Here is an 8,139-nt window from a genome sequence, read left to right on the forward strand (position 1 = left end):
AAAAATGGCAAAGTGTCAAGGGAGAAATTCAGAAACTCAGGCCGAGCTGCCTGGAGCCTCAAAGCGGATAGAAATAGCGTGGAGAGCCGCTGTTAAGCCAGACGCCCTCTGGCGGACACAGGCAGGAGTTGCAGTAAATGCATTGAAGTCAATGGGCGAGAGTAAGCCATGCCTTGCGTCCTGGAGCCCAGGGGCGGTTCTAAAGTCTGTGAGAGCCGCTGTGTCCCTGGATGAAATGAGAAAAAGGGTGAAAAAATGGCAAAGTGTCAAGGGAGCTAGGCAGAAACCCATGCCTAGGGTCCTGGAGCCCAGGGGCCGCGGGAAAGTCTGTGGAGAGCCGCTGTTGCCCTGGATGAAATGAGAAAAAAGGTGAAAAAATGGCAAAGTGTCAAGGGAGAAATTCAGAAACCCATGCCTAGGGTCCTGGAGCCAAGGGGCCGCGGGAAAGTCTGTGGAGAGCCGCTGTGTCCCTGGATGAAATGAGAAAAAAGGTGAAAAAATGGCAAAGTGTCAAGGGAGAAATTCAGAAACCCATGCCTAGGGTCCTGGAGCCCAGGGGCGGCTGTAAAGTCTGTGGAGAGCCGCTGTGTCCCTGGATGAAATGAGAAAAAGGGTGAAAAAATGGCAAAGTGTCAAGGGAGCTAGGCAGAAACCCATGCCTAGGGTCCTGGAGCCCAGGGGCGGCTGTAAAGTCTGTGGAGTGCCGCTGTGTCCCTGGATGAAATGAGAAAAAGGGTGAAAAAATGGCAAAGTGTCAAGGGAGAAATTCAGAAACCCATGCCTAGGGTCCTGGAGCCCAGGGGCCGCGGGAAAGTCTGTGGAGAGCCGCTGTGTCCCTGGATGAAATGAGAAAAAGGGTGAAAAAATGGCAAAGTGTCAAGGGAGAAATTCAGAAACTCAGGCCGAGCTGCCTGGAGCCCAGGGGCGGCTGCAAAGTCTGTGGAGAGCCGCTGTGTCCCTGGATGAAATGAGAAAAAGGGTGAAAAAATGGCAAAGTGTCAAGGGAGAAATTCAGAAACTCAGGCCGAGCTGCCTGGAGCCCAGGGGCGGTTCTAAAGTCTGTGAGAGCCGCTGTGTCCCTGGATGAAATGAGAAAAAGGGTGAAAAAATGGCAAAGTGTCAAGGGAGCTAGGCAGAAACCCATGCCTAGGGTCCTGGAGCCCAGGGGCCGCGGGAAAGTCTGTGGAGAGCCGCTGTTGCCCTGGATGAAATGAGAAAAAAGGTGAAAAAATGGCAAAGTGTCAAGGGAGAAATTCAGAAACCCATGCCTAGGGTCCTGGAGCCAAGGGGCCGCGGGAAAGTCTGTGGAGAGCCGCTGTGTCCCTGGATGAAATGAGAAAAAAGGTGAAAAAATGGCAAAGTGTCAAGGGAGAAATTCAGAAACCCATGCCTAGGGTCCTGGAGCCCAGGGGCGGCTGTAAAGTCTGTGGAGAGCCGCTGTGTCCCTGGATGAAATGAGAAAAAGGGTGAAAAAATGGCAAAGTGTCAAGGGAGCTAGGCAGAAACCCATGCCTAGGGTCCTGGAGCCCAGGGGCGGCTGTAAAGTCTGTGGAGTGCCGCTGTGTCCCTGGATGAAATGAGAAAAAGGGTGAAAAAATGGCAAAGTGTCAAGGGAGAAATTCAGAAACCCATGCCTAGGGTCCTGGAGCCCAGGGGCCGCGGGAAAGTCTGTGGAGAGCCGCTGTGTCCCTGGATGAAATGAGAAAAAGGGTGAAAAAATGGCAAAGTGTCAAGGGAGAAATTCAGAAACTCAGGCCGAGCTGCCTGGAGCCCAGGGGCGGCTGCAAAGTCTGTGGAGAGCCGCTGTGTCCCTGGATGAAATGAGAAAAAGGGTGAAAAAATGGCAAAGTGTCAAGGGAGAAATTCAGAAACTCAGGCCGAGCTGCCTGGAGCCCAGGGGCGGTTCTAAAGTCTGTGAGAGCCGCTGTGTCCCTGGATGAAATGAGAAAAAGGGTGGAAAAATGGCAAAGTGTCAAGGGAGCTAGGCAGAAACCCATGCCGAGCTGCCTGGAGCCCAGGGGCGGCTGTAAAGTCTGTGGAGTGCCGCTGTGTCCCTGGATGAAATGAGAAAATGGGTGAAAAAATGGCAAAGTGTCAAGGGAGAAATTCAGAAACCCAGGCCGAGCTGCCTGGAGCCCAGGGGCGGCTGCAAAGTCTGTGGAGAGCCGCTGTGTCCCTGGATGAAATGAGAAAAAAGGTGAAAAAATGGCAAAGTGTCAAGGGAGAAATTCAGAAACTCAGGCCGAGCTGCCTGGAGCCTCAAAGCGGATAGAAATAGCGTGGAGAGCCGCTGTTAAGCCAGACGCCCTCTGGCGGACACAGGCAGGAGTTGCAGTAAATGCATTGAAGTCAATGGGCGAGAGTAAGCCATGCCTTGCGTCCTGGAGCCCAGGGGCGGTTCTAAAGTCTGTGAGAGCCGCTGTGTCCCTGGATGAAATGAGAAAAAGGGTGAAAAAATGGCAAAGTGTCAAGGGAGCTAGGCAGAAACCCATGCCTAGGGTCCTGGAGCCCAGGGGCCGCGGGAAAGTCTGTGGAGAGCCGCTGTTGCCCTGGATGAAATGAGAAAAAAGGTGAAAAAATGGCAAAGTGTCAAGGGAGAAATTCAGAAACCCATGCCTAGGGTCCTGGAGCCAAGGGGCCGCGGGAAAGTCTGTGGAGAGCCGCTGTGTCCCTGGATGAAATGAGAAAAAAGGTGAAAAAATGGCAAAGTGTCAAGGGAGAAATTCAGAAACCCATGCCTAGGGTCCTGGAGCCCAGGGGCGGCTGTAAAGTCTGTGGAGAGCCGCTGTGTCCCTGGATGAAATGAGAAAAAGGGTGAAAAAATGGCAAAGTGTCAAGGGAGCTAGGCAGAAACCCATGCCTAGGGTCCTGGAGCCCAGGGGCGGCTGTAAAGTCTGTGGAGTGCCGCTGTGTCCCTGGATGAAATGAGAAAAAGGGTGAAAAAATGGCAAAGTGTCAAGGGAGAAATTCAGAAACCCATGCCTAGGGTCCTGGAGCCCAGGGGCCGCGGGAAAGTCTGTGGAGAGCCGCTGTGTCCCTGGATGAAATGAGAAAAAGGGTGAAAAAATGGCAAAGTGTCAAGGGAGAAATTCAGAAACCCATGCCTAGGGTCCTGGAGCCCAGGGGCGGTTCTAAAGCCTGTGAGAGCCGCTGTGTCCCTGGATGAAATGAGAAAAAAGGTGAAAAAATGGCAAAGTGTCAAGGGAGAAATTCAGAAACTCAGGCCGAGCTGGCTGGAGCCCAGGGGCGGCTGCAAAGTCTGTGGAGAGCCGCTGTGTCCCTGGATGAAATGAGAAAAAAGGTGAAAAAATGGCAAAGTGTCAAGGGAGAAATTCAGAAACTCAGGCCGAGCTGGCTGGAGCCCAGGGGCGGCTGCAAAGTCTGTGGAGAGCCGCTGTGTCCCTGGATGAAATGAGAAAAAAGGTGAAAAAATGGCAAAGTGTCAAGGGAGAAATTCAGAAACTCAGGCCGAGCTGCCTGGAGCCCAGGGGCGGCTGCAAAGTCTGTGGAGAGCCGCTGTGTCCCTGGATGAAATGAGAAAAAAGGTGGAAAAATGGCAAAGTGTCAAGGGAGCTAGGCAGAAACCCATGCCTAGGGTCCTGGAGCCCAGGGGCGGCTGCAAAGTCTGTGGAGAGCCGCTGTGTCCCTGGATGAAATGAGAAAAAGGGTGAAAAAATGGCAAAGTGTCAAGGGAGCTAGGCAGAAACCCATGCCTAGGGTCCTGGAGCCCAGGGGCCGCGGGAAAGTCTGTGGAGAGCCGCTGTTGCCCTGGATGAAATGAGAAAAAAGGTGAAAAAATGGCAAAGTGTCAAGGGAGAAATTCAGAAACCCATGCCTAGGGTCCTGGAGCCAAGGGGCCGCGGGAAAGTCTGTGGAGAGCCGCTGTGTCCCTGGATGAAATGAGAAAAAAGGTGAAAAAATGGCAAAGTGTCAAGGGAGCTAGGCAGAAACCCATGCCTAGGGTCCTGGAGCCCAGGGGCCGCGGGAAAGTCTGTGGAGAGCCGCTGTGTCCCTGGATGAATTGAGAAAAAGGGTGAAAAAATGGCAAAGTGTCAAGGGAGAAATTCAGAAACTCAGGCCGAGCTGCCTGGAGCCCAGGGGCGGTTCTAAAGTGTGTGGAGAGCCGCTGTGTCCCTGGATGAATTGAGAAAAAGGGTGAAAAAATGGCAAAGTGTCAAGGGAGCTAGGCAGAAACCCATGCCTAGGGTCCTGGAGCCCAGGGGCGGCTGCAAAGTCTGTGGAAAGCCGCTGTTGCCCTGGATGAAATGAGAAAAAGGGTGAAAAAATGGCAAAGTGTCAAGGGAGAAATTCAGAAACCCATGCCTAGGGTCCTGGAGCCAAGGGGCCGCGGGAAAGTCTGTGGAGAGCCGCTGTGTCCCTGGATGAAATGAGAAAAAAGGTGAAAAAATGGCAAAGTGTCAAGGGAGCTAGGCAGAAACCCATGCCTAGGGTCCTGGAGCCCAGGGGCCGCGGGAAAGTCTGTGGAGAGCCGCTGTGTCCCTGGATGAATTGAGAAAAAGGGTGAAAAAATGGCAAAGTGTCAAGGGAGAAATTCAGAAACTCAGGCCGAGCTGCCTGGAGCCCAGGGGCGGTTCTAAAGTGTGTGGAGAGCCGCTGTGTCCCTGGATGAATTGAGAAAAAGGGTGAAAAAATGGCAAAGTGTCAAGGGAGCTAGGCAGAAACCCATGCCTAGGGTCCTGGAGCCCAGGGGCGGCTGCAAAGTCTGTGGAGAGCCGCTGTGTCCCTGGATGAAATGAGAAAAAAGGTGAAAAAATGGCAAAGTGTCAAGGGAGAAATTCAGAAACCCAGGCCGAGCTGCCTGGAGCCCAGGGGCGGCTGTAAAGTCTGTGGAGTGCCGCTGTGTCCCTGGATGAAATGAGAAAAAAGGTGAAAAAATGGCAAAGTGTCAAGGGAGCTAGGCAGAAACCCATGCCTAGGGTCCTGGAGCCCAGGGGCGGTTCTAAAGTCTGTGAGAGCCGCTGTGTCCCTGGATGAATTGAGAAAAAGGGTGAAAAAATGGCAAAGTGTCAAGGGAGAAATTCAGAAACTCAGGCCGAGCTGCCTGGAGCCCAGGGGCGGCTGTAAAGTCTGTGGAGAGCCGCTGTGTCCCTGGATGAAATGAGAAAAAGGGTGAAAAAATGGCAAAGTGTCAAGGGAAAAATTCAGAAACCCATGCCTAGGGTCCTGGAGCCCAGGGGCGGCTGTAAAGTCTGTGGAGAGCCGCTGTGTCCCTGGATGAATTGAGAAAAAGGGTGAAAAAATGGCAAAGTGTCAAGGGAGCTAGGCAGAAACCCATGCCTAGGGTCCTGGAGCCCAGGGGCGGCTGCAAAGTCTGTGGAGAGCCGCTGTGTCCCTGGATGAAATGAGAAAAAGGGTGGAAAAATGGCAAAGTGTCAAGGGAGCTAGGCAGAAACCCATGCCGAGCTGCCTGGAGCCCAGGGGCGGCTGTAAAGTCTGTGGAGTGCCGCTGTGTCCCTGGATGAAATGAGAAAAAGGGTGAAAAAATGGCAAAGTGTCAAGGGAGAAATTCAGAAACTCAGGCCGAGCTGCCTGGAGCCCAGGGGCGGTTCTAAAGTGTGTGGAGAGCCGCTGTGTCCCTGGATGAATTGAGAAAAAGGGTGAAAAAATGGCAAAGTGTCAAGGGAGAAATTCAGAAACTCAGGCCGAGCTGCCTGGAGCCCAGGGGCGGTTCTAAAGTGTGTGGAGAGCCGCTGTGTCCCTGGATGAATTGAGAAAAAGGGTGAAAAAATGGCAAAGTGTCAAGGGAGCTAGGCAGAAACCCATGCCTAGGGTCCTGGAGCCCAGGGGCGGCTGCAAAGTCTGTGGAAAGCCGCTGTTGCCCTGGATGAAATGAGAAAAAGGGTGAAAAAATGGCAAAGTGTCAAGGGAGCTAGGCAGAAACCCATGCCTAGGGTCCTGGAGCCCAGGGGCCGCGGGAAAGTCTGTGGAGAGCCGCTGTGTCCCTGGATGAAATGAGAAAAAAGGTGAAAAAATGGCAAAGTGTCAAGGGAGCTAGGCAGAAACCCATGCCTAGGGTCCTGGAGCCCAGGGGCCGCGGGAAAGTCTGTGGAGAGCCGCTGTGCCCCTGGATGAAATGAGAAAAAGGGTGAAAAAATGGCAAAGTGTCAAGGGAGCTAGGCAGAAACCCATGCCTAGGGTCCTGGAGCCCAGGGGCCGCGGGAAAGTCTGTGGAGAGCCGCTGTGTCCCTGGATGAAATGAGAAAAAAGGTGAAAAAATGGCAAAGTGTCAAGGGAGCTAGGCAGAAACCCATGCCTAGGGTCCTGGAGCCCAGGGGCCGCGGGAAAGTCTGTGGAGAGCCGCTGTGTCCCTGGATGAAATGAGAAAAAAGGTGAAAAAGTAACAAAGTGTCAAGGGAGAAATTCAGAAACCCAGGCCGAGCTGCCTGGAGCCTCAAAGCGGATAGAAATAGCGTGGAGAGCCGCTGTTAAGCCAGACGCCCTCTGGCGGACACAGGCAGGAGTTGCAGTAAATGCATTGAAGTCAATGGGCGAGAGTACCCAATGCGCCAAAAAAGTGCTGAAAATATGACAAAGTGTCAAATGAATGGGAGTCAATGGGCGAGAGTACCCAATGCGCCAAAAAAGTGCTGAAAATATGACAAAGTGTCAAATGAATGGGAGTCAATGGGCGAGAGTACCCAATGCACAAAAAAAGTGCTGAAAAAGTCCACACGAGCCTAGTCAGAAATGCAGGCCGAGGCGGCTAAAGCCCCAAAGCGGCTATAAAAAGCGTGGAGAGCCGCTGTCGCCCCGGAGGAACGGAGAAAAAGTGCTGAAAAAAGGCCTAAATCCTAACGGACCTAGGCGGAAGTGCAGGCGAGGCGGCAGGAGTCTGAAAACCGCTATAAAAAGCGTGGAGAGCCGCTGTCGCCCCGGAGAAACGGAGAAAAAGTGCTGAAAAAAGGCCTAAATCCTAACGGACCTAGGCGGAAGTGCAGGCGAGGCGGCAGGAGTCTGAAAACGGCTATAAAATGCGTGGAGAGCCGCTGTCGCCCCGGAGAAACGGAGAAAAAGTGCTGAAAAAAGGCCTAAATCCTAACGGACCGAGGCGGAAGTGCAGGCGAGGCGGCAGGAGTCTGAAAACGGCTATAAAATGCGTGGAGAGCCGCTGTCGCCCCGGAGGAACGGAGAAAAAGTGCTGAAAAAAGGCCTAAATCCTAACGGACCGAGGCGGAAGTGCAGGCGAGGCGGCAGGAGTCTGAAAACGGCTATAAAATGCGTGGAGAGCCGCTGTCGCCCCGGAGGAACGGAGAAAAAGTGCTGAAAAAAGGCCTAAATCCTAACGGACCGAGGCGGAAGTGCAGGCGAGGCGGCAGGAGTCTGAAAGCGGCTATAAAACGCGTGGAGAGCCGCTCGGATGATTTTTCAAAGTGTCAAATGAATGGGAGTGAATGGGGCAGAGTACCCAATGTGTAAAAAAAGTGCTGAAAAAACGACAAAGTCCACACGAGCCTAGTCAGAAATGCAGTCCGAGGCGGCTGGAGCCCCAAAGCGGCTATAAAACGCGTGGAGAGCCGCTCGGATGATTTTTCAAAGTGTCAAATGAATGGGAGTGAATGGGGCAGAGTACCCAATGTGTAAAAAAAGTGCTGAAAAAACGACAAAGTCCACACGAGCCTAGTCAGAAATGCAGTCCGAGGCGGCTGGAGCCCCAAAGCGGCTATAAAACGCGTGGAGAGCCGCTCGGATGATTTTTCAAAGTGTCAAATGAATGGGAGTGAATGGGGCGGAGTACCCAATGCGCGAAAAAAGTGCTGAAAAAACGACAAAGTCCACACGAGCCTAGTCAGAAATGAAGGCCGAGGCGGCTGGAGCCCCAAAGCGGCTATAAAATGCGTGGAGAGCCGCTCGGATGATTTTTCTAAGTGTGAAATGAATGGGAGTGAATGGGGCGGAGTACCCAATGCGCGAAAAAAGTGCTGAAAAAACGACAAAGTGTCAAATGAATGGGAGTGAATGGGCGGAGTACCCAATGCGTGAAAAAAGGTCTGGAAAAACGACAAAGTGTCAAATGAATGGGAGTCAATGGGCGGAGTACCCAATGCGCGAAAAAAGTGCTGAAAAAATGACAAAGTGTCAAATGAATGGGAGTCAATGAGTGTTTTGGTCGACCAGGAA

Source organism: Dunckerocampus dactyliophorus, unplaced genomic scaffold, assembly GCF_027744805.1.
Source record: "Dunckerocampus dactyliophorus isolate RoL2022-P2 unplaced genomic scaffold, RoL_Ddac_1.1 HiC_scaffold_62, whole genome shotgun sequence".
Classification (NCBI taxonomy): Eukaryota; Metazoa; Chordata; class Actinopteri; order Syngnathiformes; family Syngnathidae; genus Dunckerocampus; species Dunckerocampus dactyliophorus.